Source organism: Mesoplodon densirostris, chromosome 13, assembly GCF_025265405.1.
Source record: "Mesoplodon densirostris isolate mMesDen1 chromosome 13, mMesDen1 primary haplotype, whole genome shotgun sequence".
Lineage (NCBI taxonomy): Eukaryota > Metazoa > Chordata > Mammalia > Artiodactyla > Ziphiidae > Mesoplodon > Mesoplodon densirostris.
In genome coordinates, this window is record NC_082673.1 from 54,112,221 (window position 1) to 54,129,393 (window position 17,173).

Below are 17,173 nucleotides of genomic sequence, written 5' to 3' on the forward strand. Positions count from 1 at the left end.
GGAAACGAATGCTTTTCTTTTTTTCTACCTATAGCTCAGAAGTCTTTTTCCCCCATTCATCTCCTGTGGGTAAGAGGAGAAGTTAGCAGCTTATGGGTTATTACATATCCTTTGACAGCCAAATAAAAGGAACTATATCTGTTTCTGGGATGTCTGTACAAAACACATCATGATGTTCTGATCATTATTTGGAAGACAGAGACAATTATATATGGTCATTACTAATATTATTTTAGAAGTAGATGGAAGTTCTTGTCTCTCTAGATGCATTTGTCTAAATGCAGGGGTATCAGTTACCTACTTTGATGAAAGTGAGATATGTGTCTGACTCTACCTGATACTGGGAAAAATGGGGGGGGGGTCTTTTTCCTTTCCCATACCATCCATCTAGACTCTGTGGCATGGAAGTTGGAGATCTGATTATAATATGAGTTGCATTCAGAAGGTTTCATGTAGGCAAGCAAATATCTGCCTGCAGTCCTGTGTCTGCATCCTCCACCTCTTGTTCCCATTGGAGCTAGTAAGTAGCTGGTCAGGCATCAGGAAAGAAGCCTCAGGCAGACAAACAAGGATCTTCATCTCATTTCCAAAATGGCATGCAGTAAAGCCAGAGACACGTATGAACCTACAGAGAAGATTTCCAGTGACAAATGAAGAAGCCACACAAACATGCAAGACACGCATTAGAACATAGCCACCAGCTGAGGATGATTGTCAAACCACATCCAGAGATGAGATGCATCCTAGCAACCACAGGCCCTCTCCCATCCCATTTTAGACCCAAAGGAACACAAGTGCTATTGGACATTTCATTTAAATGTCCAATTTGCAATTTTACTTTAATCCTGTTTAGTGTATTCTTCCATGACCAGATATACCAACCCCTCCCACCTGAATTCATCCCTGTAAACCTAAAATCCTTGACCTTCCAGGTTTTAGCTCTCTTTTAACATACAGATAATCCAGTGGATGAACCCAGGCCTAAAATTAGTTTAGAAGTCAAGGAACGGCATGATATTTAGTAGTCGATTCTGCAACAATCGAGTGTATTCAGTGAAAGTTGGAAATTTGGGAATATACTTTTGGACAAGCCTGTCATAGAACCAAAATCTTATGCCCTCAGATCCTGTGTGCTGTGCATTTACCCTGAGAACATGGCTCACAGTGGACCCAGAGACTGAGGGAGGAAGCTACTCTTTTTTAAAACATATTGTTTTTTAGTTGCATCAGGATCACTTTCTGCAGCCTTGCAGGGTTATGAATTCTCAGGCCAAGTCAACCACTGGCAATACTTACCTCTTCTCAAGTCTAGCTTTGGCCACTTTAATCACTGTTGCTGGGGAAAGCTCACCCGGATTGACCCTGTCTGAATGATCTTTCTGGATGGAGTATTAGAATCCTTTTGATGTTTCTCTTTCGAGTCACTTAGACACATAGCCCCCCCTTTTTATTTTAATTTTTTAAAATTTTTTAAAAAGATTTTTCTTTATTTATTTGGCTGCACCACGCAGCATGTGGGATCTTAGTTCCCCGACCAGGGATCAAACCTGCACACCCTGCACTGGAAGCTCAGAGTCTTAACCACTGGACCACCAGTGAATTCTCCCCCATACATTTTTATTGAATTATAGTTGATTTACAATATTGTGTTAGTTTCAGGTGTACAGCAAAGTGATTCAGTTATATATATATGCATATATTTATATTCTTTTTTCTATTCTTTTCAATTATAGTTTATTACAAGGTATTGAATATAGTTCCCTGTGTTACCTACAGTAAATCCTTGTTACTTATCTATTATAAATATGGTAGTGTGCATTTGTTAATCCCATACTCCCAATTGATCCCTCCCTCCTTTCCCCTTTGGTAGCCATAAGTTTGTTTTCTATGTCTGTCAGTCTGTTTCTGTTTTGTAAATAAGTTCATTTGTACTATTTTTTAGATTCCACATCTAAGGGATATAATATTTGTATTTCTCCGTCTGACTTACTTCACTTAGTATGATAATCTCTAGGTCCATCCATGTTGCTGCAAATAGCATTATTTCATTCTTTTTATGGCTGAGTAATATTCCATTGTATATATGTACCACATCTTCTTTATCCATTCCTCTGTTGATGGACACTTAGGTTGCTTCCGTGTTTTGGCTATTGTACACAGTGGTAGATACGTAGCCTTGTGATGAGTTCAAGTTTAAGAAAACCTACCAGCTTTCAATGAGAGGGACAGTGGGCCCCAAAGGAATAGACTGGATTCATACTGGAGGAGTGAGGAGTGTGAGGCATGGGGTTTCCCAATGAAGCTGCAGAGAATCTCACTTCTCCCTCAGGCATGGAAGTGAAGCAGAGAAATAGAGTCCAGCTTTCAGCTCTGACTGATCAATAGATAAGAAACCCTAAAGAAGAGTTTTCCCTTGCATTATACAGAGAGAGCAACTTTGGAAAGTAAATGTATACAGCCCAGGTTATTTTTTTAAAACATCTTTATTGGAGTATAATTGCTTTACAGTGGTGTGTTAGTTTCTGCTTTACAACAAAGTGAACCGGCTATACATATACATATAGCCCCGTATCTCCTCCCTCTTGCACCTCCCTCCCATCCTCCCTATCCATCCCCTCTAGTTGGTCACAAAGCACCAAGCTGATCTCCCTGTGCTATGCAGCTGCTTCCCACTAGCTATCTATTTTACATTTCGCACTGTATATATGTCCATGCCACTCTCTCACTTCGTCCCAACTTACCCTTCCCCCTCCCCGTGTCCTCAAGTACATTCTCTATGTCTGCGTCTTTATTCTTGTCCTGCCCCTAGGTTCTTCAGAAACTTTTTTGGTTTTTTTTTTAGATTCCATATATATGTGTTACCCTACGGTATTTGTTTTTCTCCTTCTGACTTACTTCACTCTGTATGACAGACTCTAGGTCCTTCGACCTCACTACAAATAACTCAATTTCGTTTCTTTTTATGGCTGAATAATATTCCATTGTATATATGTGCCACATCTTTATCCATTCATCTGTCGATGGACACTTAGGTTGCTTCCATGTCCTGGCTATTGTAAATAGAGCTGCAATGAACATTTTGGTACATGATTCTTTTTGAATTATGGTTTTCTCAGGGTATATGCCCAGTAGTGGGACTGCTGGGTCATACGGTAATTCTACTTTTAGATTTTTAAGGAACCTCCATACTGTTCTCCATAGTCACTGTATCAATTTACATTCCCACCAACAGTGCAAGAGGGTTTCCTTTTCTCCACACCCTCTCCAGCATTTATTGTAGATTTTTTTTTAAATAGCAAAAATTATAAGAATTTATTATTAAATGAAGAAGATTTTAGAATTGGAATTATACTGTTAAATCATCTTTTTTTTTTTTGAGGTATGCGGGCCTCTCACTGTTGTGGCCTCTCCCGTTGCAGAGCACAGGCTCCGGACGCGCAGGCTCAGCGGCCATGGCTCACGGGCCCAGCCGCTCCGCGGCATGTTATTGTAGATTTTTTGATGATGGCCATTCTGACTGGTGTGAGGTGATACCTCATTGAAGTTTTGATTTGCATTTCTCTAATGATTAGTGATGTTGAGCATCCTTTCATGTGTTTGTTGGCAGTCTGTATATCTTCTATGGAGAAATGTCTATTTCGGTCTTCTGCCCATTTTTGGATTGGGTTGTTTGTTTTTCTGATATTGAGCTTCATGAGCTACTTGTAAATTTTTGAGAATAATCCTTTGTCAGTTGCTTCATTGGCAAATATTTTCTCCCATTCTGAGGGTTGTCTTTTCTTCTTGTTTATGGTTTCCTTTGCTGTGCAAAAGCTTTTAAGTTTCATTAGGTCCCAATTGTTTATTTTTGTTTTATTTCCATTACTCTAGGAGGTGGGTCAAAAAGGATCTTGCTGTGATTTATGCCTTAGAGTGTTCTGCCTATGCTTTCCTCTAAGTGTTTTATAGTGTCTGAACTTACATTTGGGTCTTTAATCCATTTTGAGTTTATTTTTGTGTATGGTATGAGAGTGTTCTAATTTTATTCTTTTACATGTAGCTGTCCAGTTTTCCCAGCATCACTTATTGAAGAGGCTGTATTTTCTCCACTGTATACTCTTGCCTCCTTTATCAAAGGTAAAGTGACCATATGTGCGTGGGTGTATCTCTGGGTTTTCTATCCTGTTCCATTGATCTATATTTCTGTGTTTGTGCCAGTACCATACTGTCTTGATTACTGTAGCCTTTTTTTTTTTTTTTTTTTTTTTGCGGTACGCAGGCCTCTCACTGTTGTGGCCTCTCCCATTGTGGAGCACAGACTCCAGACGCGCAGGCTCAGCAGCCATGGCTTACAGGACCAGCCGCTCCGCGGCATGCGGGATCTTCCCAGACCGGGGCATGAACCCGTGTCCCCTGCATCGGCAGGCAGACTCCCAACAACTGCGCCACCAGGTAAGCCCTACTCTAGCTTTGTAGTATAGTGTGAAGTCTGGGAGCCTGATTCCTCCAGCTCCATTTTTGTTTCTCACGATTGCTTTGGTTATTTGGGGTCTTCTGTGTTTCCATACAAATTGTGAAATTTTTTGTTCTAGTTCTGTGAAAAATGCCAGTGGTAGTTTGATAAGGATTGCATTAAATCTGTATATTGCCTTGGGTAATAGAGTCATTTTCACAATGTTGATTCTTTCAATCCAAGAACATGGTATATCTCTCCATCCATTTGTATCATCTTTAATTTCTTTCATCAGTGTCTTATAGTTTTCTGCATACAGGTCTTTTGTCTCCTTAGGTAGGTTTCTTCCTAGGTATTTTATTCTATTTGTTGCACTGGTAAATGGGAGTGTTTCTTTAATTTCTCTTTCAAATTTTTCATCATGAGTGTATAGGAATGCAGGGGATTTCTGTGCATTAATATTGTATCCTGCTACTTTACCAAATTCATTGATTAGCTCTAGTAGTTTTCTGGTAGCATCTTTAGGATTCTCTATGGATAGTATCATGTCATCTGCAAACAGTGACAGCTTTATTACTTCTGTTCCAATTTGGATTCATTTTACTTCTTTTTCTTCTCTGATTGTCATGGCTAAAACTTCCAAAAATATGTTGAATAATAGTGGTGAGAGTGGACAACCTTGTCTTGTTCCTGATCTCAGAAGAAATGGTTTCAGTTTTTCACCATTGAGTACAATGTTGGCTGTGGGTTTATCATATATGGCCTTTATTATATTGAGATAAGTTCCCTCTATGCTTACTTTCTGGAGGGTTTTTACCATAAATCGGTGTTGAATTGGTCAAAAGATTTTTCTGCATGTATTGATATGATCATATGGTTTTTCTCCTTCAGTTTGTTAATATGATTTATCACATTGAATGATTTGCATATATTGAAGAATCCTTGCATTCCTGGAATAAACCCCACTTGATCATGGTGTATGATCCTTTTAATGTGCTGTTGGATTCTATTTGCTAGTATTATGTTGAGGATTTTTGCATCTATATTCATCAGTGATATTGGCCTGTAGTTTTCTTTCATTATGACATCTTTGTCTGATTTTGTTATCAGGGTGATGGTGGCCTTGTAGAATGAGTTTGGGAGTGTTCCTCCCTCTGCTATATTTTGGAAGAGTTTGAGAAGGATAGGTGTTAGCTCTTCTCTAAATGTTTGATAGAATTCGCCTGTGAAGCCATCAGGTCCTGGGCTTTTGTTTGTTGGAAGATTTTTATTCACAGTCTCGATTTCAGTGCTTGTGATTGGTCTGTCTATATTTTCTATTTCTTCCTGGTTCAGTCTCCAACAGTTGTGTTTTTCTAAGAATTTGTGCATTTCTTCCAGGTTGTCCATTTTATTGGCATAGAGTTGCTTGTAGTAATCTCTCATGATCTTTTGTATTTCTGCAGTGTCAGTTGTTACTTCTCCTTTTTCGTTTCTAATTCTATTGATTTGAGTCTTCTCCCTTTTTTTCTTGATGAGTCAGGCTACTGGTTGATCAATTTTGTTTATCTTCTCAAAAAACCAGCTTTTAGTTTTATTGATCTTTGCTATTGTTTCCTTCATTTCTTTTTCATTTATTTCTGATCTGATCTTTATGATTTATTTCCTTCTGCTAACTTTGGGGATTTTTTGTTCTTTTTTCTCTAATTGCTTTAGTTGTAAGGTTAGTTTTTTTATTTGAGGTGTTTCCTGTTTCTTGAGGTAGGATTGTATTGCTATCAACTTCCCTCTTAGAACTGCTTTTGTTACATCCCATAGGTTTTGGATCATCGTGTTTTCATTGTCATTTATATCTAGGTATATTTTGATTTCCTCTTTGATTTCTTCGGTAATCTCTTGGTTAATTATAGTGTATTGTTTAGCCTCCATATGTTTGTATTTTTTACAGATTTTTTCCTGTAATTGATGTCTAGTCTCATAGTGTTGTGGTCAGAAAAGATACTTGATACAATTTCAATTTTCTTAAATTTACCAAGGTTTCATTTGTGACCCAAGGTATGATCTGTCCTGGAAAATGTTCCATGAGCACTTGAGAAGAAAGTGTATTCTGTTGTTTTGGGATGGAATGTCCTATAAATATCAATTAAGTCCATCTTGTTTAATGTGTCATTTAAAACTTGTGTTTCCTTATTTATTTTCATTTTGGGTGATCGGTCCATTGGTGAAAGTGGGGTGTTAAAATCCCCTACTCTGATTGTGTTACTGTTGATTTCCCCTTTTATGGCCATTAACATTTGCCTTATGTATTGAGGTGCTCCTATGTTGGGTGCATAAATATTTATAATTGTTTTATCTTCTTCTTGGATTGATCCCTTGATCATTTTGTAGTGTCCTTCCTTGTCTCTTTTAATACTCTTTGCTTTAAAGTCTATTTTGTCTGATATGAGAATTGCTACTCCAACTTTCTTTTGATTTCCATTTGCATGGAATATCTTTTTCCAACCCCTCACTTTCAGTCTGTATGTGTCCCTAGATCTGAAGTGGGTCTCTTGTAGACAGCATATATATGGGTCTTATTTTTGTGTCCATTGAGCCAGTCTATGTCTTTTGGTTGGAGTATTTAATCCATTTACATTTAAGGTAATTATCAATATGTATGTTCCTATTACCATTTTCTTAATTGTTTTGGGTTTGTTATTGTAGGTCCTTTCTTTCTCTTGTCTTTCCTTCCTAGAGGAGTTCCTTTAGCATTTGTTGTAATGCTGGTTTGGTGGTGCTGAATTCTCTTAGCTTTTTCTTGTCTGTAAAGATTTTAATTTCTCTGCTGAATATGAATGAGATCCTTTCTGGTTAGAGTAATCTTGGTTGTAGGTTTTTCCCTTTCAGCACTTTAAATATGTCCTGCACTCCCTTCTTGGTTGCAGAATTTCTGCTGAAAGATCAGCTGTTAACCTTATGGTGATTCCCTTGTATGTTATTTGTTATTTTTCCCTTGCTTCTTTTAATATTTTTTCTTTGTATTTAATTTTTGATAGTTTGATTAATATGTGTCTTGGCGTGTTTCTCCTTGATTTATCCTGTATGGGACTCTCTGCATTTCCTGTACTTGAGGTACAATTTCCTTTCCCATATTAGGGAAGTTTTCATCTATAACCTCTTCAAATATTTTCTCAGACCCTTTCTTTTTCTCTTCTTCTTCTTTGATCCCTATAATTTGAATGTTGGTGCTTTTAATGTTGTCCCAGAAGTCTCTGAGACTGTCCTCAATTCTTTTCATTCTTTTTTCTTTATTCTGCTCTGTGGTAGTTATTTCCACTGTTATCTTCCAGGTCACTTATCCAATCTTCTGCCACAGTTATTCTGCTATTGATTCCTTCTAGAGAATTTTTAATTTCATTTATTGTGTTGTTCATCATTGTTTGTTTGCTCTTTAGTTCTTCTACGTACTTATTAAATGTTTCTTGTATTTTCTCCATTCTATATCCAAGATTTTAGATCATCCTTACTATCATTATCCTGAATTCTTTTTCAAGTAGACTGCCTATTTCCTCTTCATTTTTTTGGTCTGGTGGGTTTTTACCTTGCTCCTTCATCTGCTGTGTGTTTCTCTGTCTTCTCATTTTGCTTATCTTACTGTGTTTTGGGTCTCCTTTTCACAGGTACAGGTTTGTAGTTCCCATTGTTTTTGGTGTCTGCCCCAGTGGCTAAGTTTGGTTCAGTGGGTTGTGTAGGCTTCCTGGTGGAGGGGACTGTTGCCTGTGTTCTGGTGGATGAGGCAGGATCTTGTCTTTCTTGTGGGCAGGCGGTGTGTTTTGGGGTGTCTGTGACCTTATTATGATTTTAGACAGCCTTTCTGCTAATGGATGGGGTCGTGTTCCTGTCTTTCTAGTTGATTGGCCTAGGGTGTCTAGCACTGTAGCTTGCTGGTCTTTGAGTGGAGCTGGGTCTTAGCATTGAGATGGAGATCTCTGGGAGAGCTTTCACCATTTGATATTACATGGAGCTGGGAAGTCTCTGGTGGATGAATGTCCTGAACTTGGCTCTTCCACCTCAGAGGCACAGGCCTGACACCTGGCCAGAACGTGAATACCCTGTCAGTCACATGGCTCAGAAGAAAAGGGAGAAAAGTTGAAAGAAAAAAAGCAAAGGAAAGAAAAGAAAAGAAAGTTATTAAAATAAAAAATGTTTAATTAGTAAAAATAAAAAATATTAAAAAGGAAAAAAAGGTTAGGAAGGAAAGAAGAGAACAACCAAACCAAAAAACAAATCCACCAATGATAACAAGTGCTAAAGACTATACTCAAAAAAAAAAACGAAAAAAGGACAGAGAGAACTCTAGGAGAAATGGTAAAAGCAAAGCTATACAGGCAAAATCATACAAAGAAGCATACACATACCCACTCACAAAAAGAGAAAAAGGAAAATAAATAAATATATATATATATATATATATATATATATATATATATATATATATATATATATATATATATATAAAGTAAGAGAGCAACCAAATCAATAAACAAATCTACCAGTGATAATAAACTCTAAATAGTAAACTAAGAAAAACATAAAACCTAAAACAAATTCAATGCAGAAAGCAAACCCCAAGTCTACAGTTGCTCCCAAAGTCCACCACCTCAATTTTGGGATGATTCGTTGCCTATTCAGGTATTCCACAGATGTAGGGTACATCAAGTTGATTGTGGATGTTTAATCCGCTGCTCCTGAGGCTGCTGGGAGAGATTTCCCTTTCTCTTCTTTGTTCACACAGCTCCTGGGGTTCAACTTTGGATTTGGTCCCGCCTCTTCATGTAGGTCACCTGAGGGCATCTGTTCCCTGTCTGGACAGGATGGGGTTAAAGGAGCAGCTGATTAGGGGGCTCTGGCTCACTCAGGCAGGGGCGAAGGAGGGGTACTGAATGTGGGGTGAGCTTGCGGTGGCAGAGGCCAGCATGATGTTGCAACAGCCTGAGGCATGCCGTGCGTTCTCCCAGGGAAGTTGTCCATGGAGCCCAGGACCCTGGCAGTGGCGGGCTGCACAGGCTCCCAGGAGTGGAGGTGTGGATAGTCACCTGTGCTTGCACACAGGCTTCTTGGCAGCTGCAGCAGCAGCCTTAGCATCTCATGTCCGTCCCTGATGTCCACGCTGACAACCATGGCTCGTGCCCATCTCTGGAGCTCGTTTAGGCGGTGCTCTGAATCCCCTCTCCTCACACATGCTGAAACAATGGTCTCTTGCCTCTTAGGAAGGTCCAGACTTTTTCCCGGCTAGCTGTGGCACACTAGCCCCCTTCAGGCTGTGTTCACGCAGCCAACCCCAGTCCTCTCCTTGGGATCTGACCTCCAAAGCCTGAGCCTCAGCTCCCAGCCCCTGCCTGCCCCGGCGGGTGAGCAGACAAGCCTGTCAGGCTGGTGAGTGCTGGTCGGCTCCAATCCTCTGTGCAGGAAACTCTCTGCTTTGCCCTCTGCATTCCTGTTGCTGTGCTCTCTTCCATGGCTCCGAAGCTTCCCCCCAACCCTGTCTCCATCAGTGAAGGGGTTCCTAGTGTGTGGAAACTTTTTCTCCTTCACGGCTCCCTCCCAGAGGTGCTTGCTGGTCCTGTCCCTATTCTTTTGTCTCTGTTTTTTCTTTTTCCTTTTGTGCTACCCAGGTATGTGGGGGATTTTCTCACCTTTTGGGAAATCTGAGGTCTTCTGCCAGTGTTCAACAGGTGTGCTGTAGGAGTTATTCCACACAGAGATGTATTTCTGATGTATTTGTGGGGAGGAAGATGAACTCCATGTCTTACTCCTCTGCCATCTTGAAGGTCTCTCCAGCCCAGGTTATTATTAAAGAAGGAAAATATAGATGACATCCACAAGTCCAACCCTGCAAACAAGCAAAAACCAAAAAAGCAAGAAAACATTACAAACTACAACATCTACAACATGTCGAACACCATACTGAAGGCACGGGCTATCCAAATATGTTCTCCTTCAAATTTTCCATGTAGGTTGGCTAAACCTAGGTCCTGGAATGTTAATTGGGACATGATCGCAACTGATGGACCAGAAATTATGAAATGCCTCATGTTACCAGTCATTTAAACCAGATAGCTAAGGGTCCAGTTATGGTCAGGTTCAAACTGGGGCTTAAATCTAATATATTTATTGCAAGTAACAGTGAACACTCAAGTACCCTTATTTTAAACCTAAACGACACCATGTATCGTATCCATTTCCTGCATCTTTGAATCATGCTTCAGTGGAATCTGTCATCTTTCTTCCTCATTGGGGAGTATTCAAAGTGACATATCCTACTATGTCACTCTACCTGGGAGAAAATGGGGAGTTTGGTTGCCATGCACTGTTTTACATTAGAAGAATTTAGTCTGAGAATCTAACACAAAGCCAGTAACAAGCTGCCTGAGTTAGAACCAGGGTAGCATATCAGTGTCATTCTTGTTTCTTCAGTTTTACTCTTTTTGTTTCATAAAAGTATTTTTACTTTCCTTGGTCCATAATTATGCCACTTCTTTTTTTCCCTAGAACTATTAATTGAGAACCTGCACTATATGGAAATACAAATACAAACCAGAGCTAAGAAGGGCCTGTGTCTCCTGATGTCAAGGTTTTTGTAAAGAAAAATACACAAAGGTAGCCACACCTCACTCTGGCTTCCTAGTAACCCCAGAAAAAAATTCCAGAAATGTGTTTTAATTCTTTAGTCTGAGTGACAAAAAGGTTCAAATGTTTCCCAAAGTCCACTTAAGAATCATTCTGACCTTGGGAACATGGATTTTGTTAGCCCCAAAGCTTATTAAGATTAATGGCAAGCAGGGCTCATTATTCTGCCAGGAAAGCCTACTCACAAATCTGAGAAGAGAGTTGTATTCTGTCAGTTTCAAAGGGAGGGGACCCAGAGTGCCTGACAAATACCCATCGGGTACAGGGTGCACTTCAGACACATGGCAGGGATCCATGACTGAGATGCTAATGTGGGGTGATATTGTGCAGGCCAAGAAAGGATCTTATAAGTGATTTCTTACAGAGAGAGGTCTCTCTGCTCTCAGTCGTGAAACCCACCACCCTGGCCACAACACCAGGCTTTAGAGCACGCAGAACTGTATTCAGAAATGGGAGCCTTATTCAGATATAAACAACTCTCGTGCCTATTGACCTTGTTGCCCCTCAGCAGCGGGGGGCTACTGTTTCCTATTCGAGTGCTTGGTCACTGCAGTGACCCCACCACCTCTTGGCTTCTGCCACCTCTGTTTCTGCCACTGCTGACCAACTGACTCCCTGTACACCTTGAACAGAAACTCACAGGGAGGATCCTTGTAATTTGCCAGTTCACCACGCAATACCAACAATCTCTGTGGGGCAGCCCCCTTGGGCTGGCTGCCTCACAGGCTCCTAGACAGTCATGGATGGTTGAATTCTGGCCAAGCGCTCATCCCTGGTCATCTTGGCAGGGCAGAGCACAGAAGCCTGTTGCTAAGAGACAGAAATTCCCAGACTCAGTGATGGCTAGACAAGAACTCTGGCTTTGATTACCAGCTCATGGAACTGATAGGAGGCAAATAGACAGGAAGCCTTCTAAGTTTTTAAGGAATTTGTTTCAACCCAAGAAACACAAACTTGGCTGACAACAGCCTGTGACTACTCTACTCATAAGGCAATTCCCAGGCACCGGCCCCCAAAATTTGCACCAAAAGATAATGAGCTCCAAAGAAGTACAGATCCCAGAAACGGCATATGCACCAATATCCATCTCAGATAAGCGAAGAAAGGCAATGAACAAGGGAGATCCTTCCAGAGAGCACAGCCAGGGTTTGCCCATTTGGCTGACCAAAGAACTCACTGCATTGCCAAGGCAGGCACTGACCCTGTCAAGCAGGTTGTGATATACGCAATGAACCAGCAAATGCTAGGTATTATTTTCTTATTGTCCACTTCTTCAAATGAAAGTTTTCTTGCAGTTCTCCTCCACCATTTTACATTTAACATGCTGTATTAAGAGGTCTAGGCTTAGTAGTTACAACAAAAAGACCTAAACATACAGTGCCTCAGAAAAACCCAGAAGTTTCTTTTTCTTTCATATACCAGTAAAGAGCAACATTATCCAATAGAAATAGAATGCAAATCACATTTGTAATTTAAAATTAGCCAGCAGCCACATTGAAAAAAAGAAACAGGTGAAATTAAATTTTTTTCATTGAGCCTAATAGAGCCAAAATATTATCATTTCAACATGTAGTCAATATAAGACATAAACGTATCTTACATTCTTTTTTGGTACTTATTTATAACCCATCTCAATTAAGACTAGTCAACTTGAAGTGCTCAAAAGCCACATGGGGCAAGTGGATAACATGTTGGACAGTACAGAGGTAGATGAAGGAGTGCAGTCCTGGGCAAGTAGGCAGTCTGCTCCTCAGGGTTAAACAGGGACCCATAATGCTTCTATTTCATTAGACTACAGAATAACTCCATTCTAGAACAGCAGTTCTCACCCTCAGCACTGTTGCCATTTGAGACCACATAAATCTTTGCTGTAGAGGACTGCCTAGTGCATTGTACAACATGTCCTTACACACAACCATTGTGCTCCTGTTCTCTACGCACTATATGCCAGTAGCATGATCCCCTCCGCCCCCATATTGTGACAGTCAAAAATGTCAGCAAATGTTGGGGCGTGGGGGGAAAAAGTCAACCCTGGCCATGGTTCTCAAACTTAGTTATGTATCAGAATAACCTGGAGAGCTTGTTAAAGCAGAGATTTCTGGTTCCATAGTTTCTGAATCAGTGGGTCTGAGTGGGACCCCAAATATGCATTTCTAATGGGCTCCCAGGCCATGCTGATGCTCTTTGAGAATCTCTCCCTTAGTTGTTTTGCTCCTCTGCCTGGTTGGCTCACCACCACATGGCATTCTTGCTGTCAGGAAGGGAGGCTGAGAGGAAATAGAGGACAAATAATATATTTTAAGGATGTGATGGGGAAGTTGCACATATGACACTTGCTCACTTTCCATTGTTGAGAATTTGGATTTATGGTCACATCTCAATGCAAAGAAGGCTGGGAAGTGTAGCATCTAGCTGGGCAGCCATATGCCCAGTTAAAATTCAGGAATTTATAACTAAGGGAAGGATTAGGAGATTGGGTAATATGGACTATTTGCAGGCTCTTCCACAGGAGTGGATAATTTTATTTAACTGTGAGTTACTAGATTGTGAAGAGTTCCATCCAAAAACTGACCTAGAGTATGACACGTCAGCCACACATCCTAGATTTGGAGCTCAAGACGAGGCTTGAGGGGTTTCCCTTTGATGAAAAGATATGTATGATTCATGCAGGCACAAACTTTTGAAGATGTCTGTATGGGAAGAAAGGAGAAATCCAAGGAGTGAATTTGTCAATGATTGTCTCCTCAATATCCATTTCTCTCCTTCATTCCTAATAAGACAAGAAATTCCTCAGTTTTGTGGTTTGAGAAGATTTAACTCCACCTCCCAGCTTCAGAAGTTAGCCCTGATTGACCTAAGCCAATCAAGGAATCATATTTGCCTAGTCACAGTGGTAGACAGGTTCAGTGATGGGCCCATGACCTAAACTGGCCCAACCAGAGAGAAGTTTATAACTGCTGTGTGGTGTCTGGGACAAGAGAAAGCTTTCTTTCCCCTTGGATGTGAATGAAGAAAATATGCCCTGGGGCAGCAGGCAGCTATGTGACATGAGAGAAGTTAACTGAAGGATAAAGCCAAAACATGGAGGAGGGCCACAGAAAAACAAACCTGCAACCCTGACAACATTCTGAATCTGGATCAAACCATGCCTGATATCCCACTTCTGGAATTTCCAGCTAAATGAGCCAATACATTTCTTATATTATTTAAATCAGTTTGGTTTAAGCTTCCTGTCACTTGTAACTAAAAGTACTCCCAATAATGGTTTGACTGGAATGTGTTTCTTTCTTGCACCTAGAAGTACCTAACAAAGGGCAAGTTTATCTCCTGAGCATCTACTATAAGCACCTCCCTATGTGACCCCTTGGCATGCATTCACTCATGTACATCGCACAACAACCCTGGAGGTAACTACAAATCAGGAAACTGAGACTCAAAAAGATTAGCTAACCTTCCCAATGTCACTCTGAGAATAAGTGGCTGAACTGAGAATTGAGCCCAACCAACTCTAAATCCAATACTCCTTCTCCAACTTTGGCCTCATTTATTATTTTTTGAACCATGTATATAAATAACAAAGGTTTATATGTTTACTCAAACTCCACGTGGAAAACCATTCCGACTTTTGAAAATCTGATTCAATGATCAAAAACACATGTAGAATATTAGTTAGAAGGTGGTGTAGACTGTAGTACGGTTTTATAGGCATCTTGGGCAGGTCCTTCAGAGTAATTGGGATGTGGAATGTGGAAGTCATTTTTATGGGAACGTTGGGACATGGCCTCCTGTAGGCAGCCTCAGGCTAAAAAGGGAGCATATCAAGAAAAAAAAATCACACTGAACCTGGTGATAAGGTTCATGAGGATGTTAATTAAAAGAAATCTCAAATTTCAAGGCTGTATGGGTGATACACTTTCAAGCAAGGGCATATGAACAATACACAACAGAAATATACCCCAAGATGTCCGTATTCTTTTGAAAACTGTATGTGTGGTTTATAAACCATCTGTAAAATTCCTCTCCTGCTCACCTATCTTATTACAGTGCCTGCTCGTGCTTCTCCTCAAATAGTCTGGCTCAGTCACAGAAAGTAGAAAGATGCCTTACATTTTGCTTGAGGATGAAAAAGTTTGGCTAACCATGCTATCTTAGCCAACTCTAAAGCCTCTTATTTGTATGTTATTCATAATGATCCTTCTCTTGTCAAGATGAGAAATAAGAATTGTTCATTTTTATATCCACAGTAGCACTGGGTTTGTGCTTGAAAATTATTCCTTGGGTTGAATTAAATACCTCATCTATCCCCTAAAAAGGAGGGAAAAACACATGCCCTTACCCTTACTCTATCCTTTCCCATGCTCAAGTTCCATTTTCCTATAGAAAGTTTATACTGAAAATTCCCTCAAAGCTCCCAAATTTGTCTTAAGGAACTACAGCTTCCCCAGTGTTCATCCAATGATAAAAGTGCTTGGTCCAGTAGGTTATTTAGAAAAGGCTGCTTTTACCACCTAGACAGGCACAAAATATGTCTATAAATAAATGCTAAAATGTTAATGAAAGCGGCTAGATGGGATCCTTTAACATCAGGCACTGACCTATAAAGTAGATTTAATGCCTTTACCATCTCATTTGTGTTCTTAATTTGTCTCCTATGAAGTAAAATGTGTTGAAAATTTTTTTTTCTGTATCCAGCCTTTGACATTCTGTTTTAAAAATCCTCTATATAATTATGCTATTTTCCCCTTTCTGGCCTATGGCAGAGATTATCTAAAATTTGGATGTTCACTAGACCCACTTCCCCTTCCTGACTGTTCAGCGAAACCACATGTTCCACCTCGCTTGTATGAAAGTGACGCCACATGAGCAGCATTCATCATTGACACATGAATGGAAGTCATGTTCCACTATTGGATGGAGATAACTGACATCAAGGGACCCTTCACCCATTCTTTCTTCATTTGTTGGCCAACCAGATGCAGAGGACCCATAGTCCTGAAGGGACAAAGGAGCCACTAGAAAGAAAGGGTCTGAGTCCCTGAGTGACAGCATGGAGCAGAGCCTCCAACTCCAGCTGATCCACATTGGACCGGGACTTAAGCCATAAATGAATCTTCATTAGATTAGTCACTGAAAGTTGGGAGCTGCTTGTTACAGTATTACTTCCATCGACTAATTCATTGCCCTATTGAGAGAGAAGTTGAATATTATCCAACTTGAATATTGTCCAGTTGAATTCACTGCCCTGTTGTGAGAGCACTTGAAAATTTGGAAAGCTAAAAACAGACAGGACAACAACTAAGCCAGCCACTCCACAGCTCTGATAGTCTGAAGCATGCCACTGAGCCCTTGCATCCCACTTGCCTTGCATTAGCTTCCCCTCCACATCACAACTTCAAGCATCTGGAAAACAAAGTCCTTGTCTTATCTTCTACTGTACAGTGCCTACCGCAACTAGCACCATTTTGAGTAGTTAACCATAGTCGTTAGTGAATAAAATATCTGGAAAACCTGCATAATTTGGATAGAAAGGAGCTGAGATAGATGAGAGGAAGTAACATTTATATAGACTCTATTATATGCCTGGTGCCTTATAAGTTGAAATACAGATGTCCCTGGATATTGTCGGATAGGTAAGATCACCTCAAGCCTCCCATTCCACACTGGATAAGTCCAAATCCTTCCTTGCAAATTTTCCTGCAAATTTCCAGAGGCAAGGATGGTGTTCCCATTGTCATCTGCAGCTCTGAATCCCTGTCCCTGCTGCACTCAACCAGTTTATGGATCATCTTTCTCCACCCCGCATGTGGTCCACCTCTCATTAACTCAAGCATGAAATGCAATCCCTCCCTCAGTTTCTACCCCAAAGAAAAAGAGTCACACTCTTAAAAGGTGTGTATGATAGACTTGATCAAAGATTCAGCCAGAGGTGAGATGGTTTCATTCTAGCAATTCACTACCTAATTTAAACACTATCATTCAGTTCCTCAAGGCTCCTGACCATCAGGATTTTTTTGGTGGTCCTCCTTACAAACTCAGCCTCAGATCATCCTCCCATCATCCTCCCGCATTCTTTCAACCCTCCTCCTCATCTCT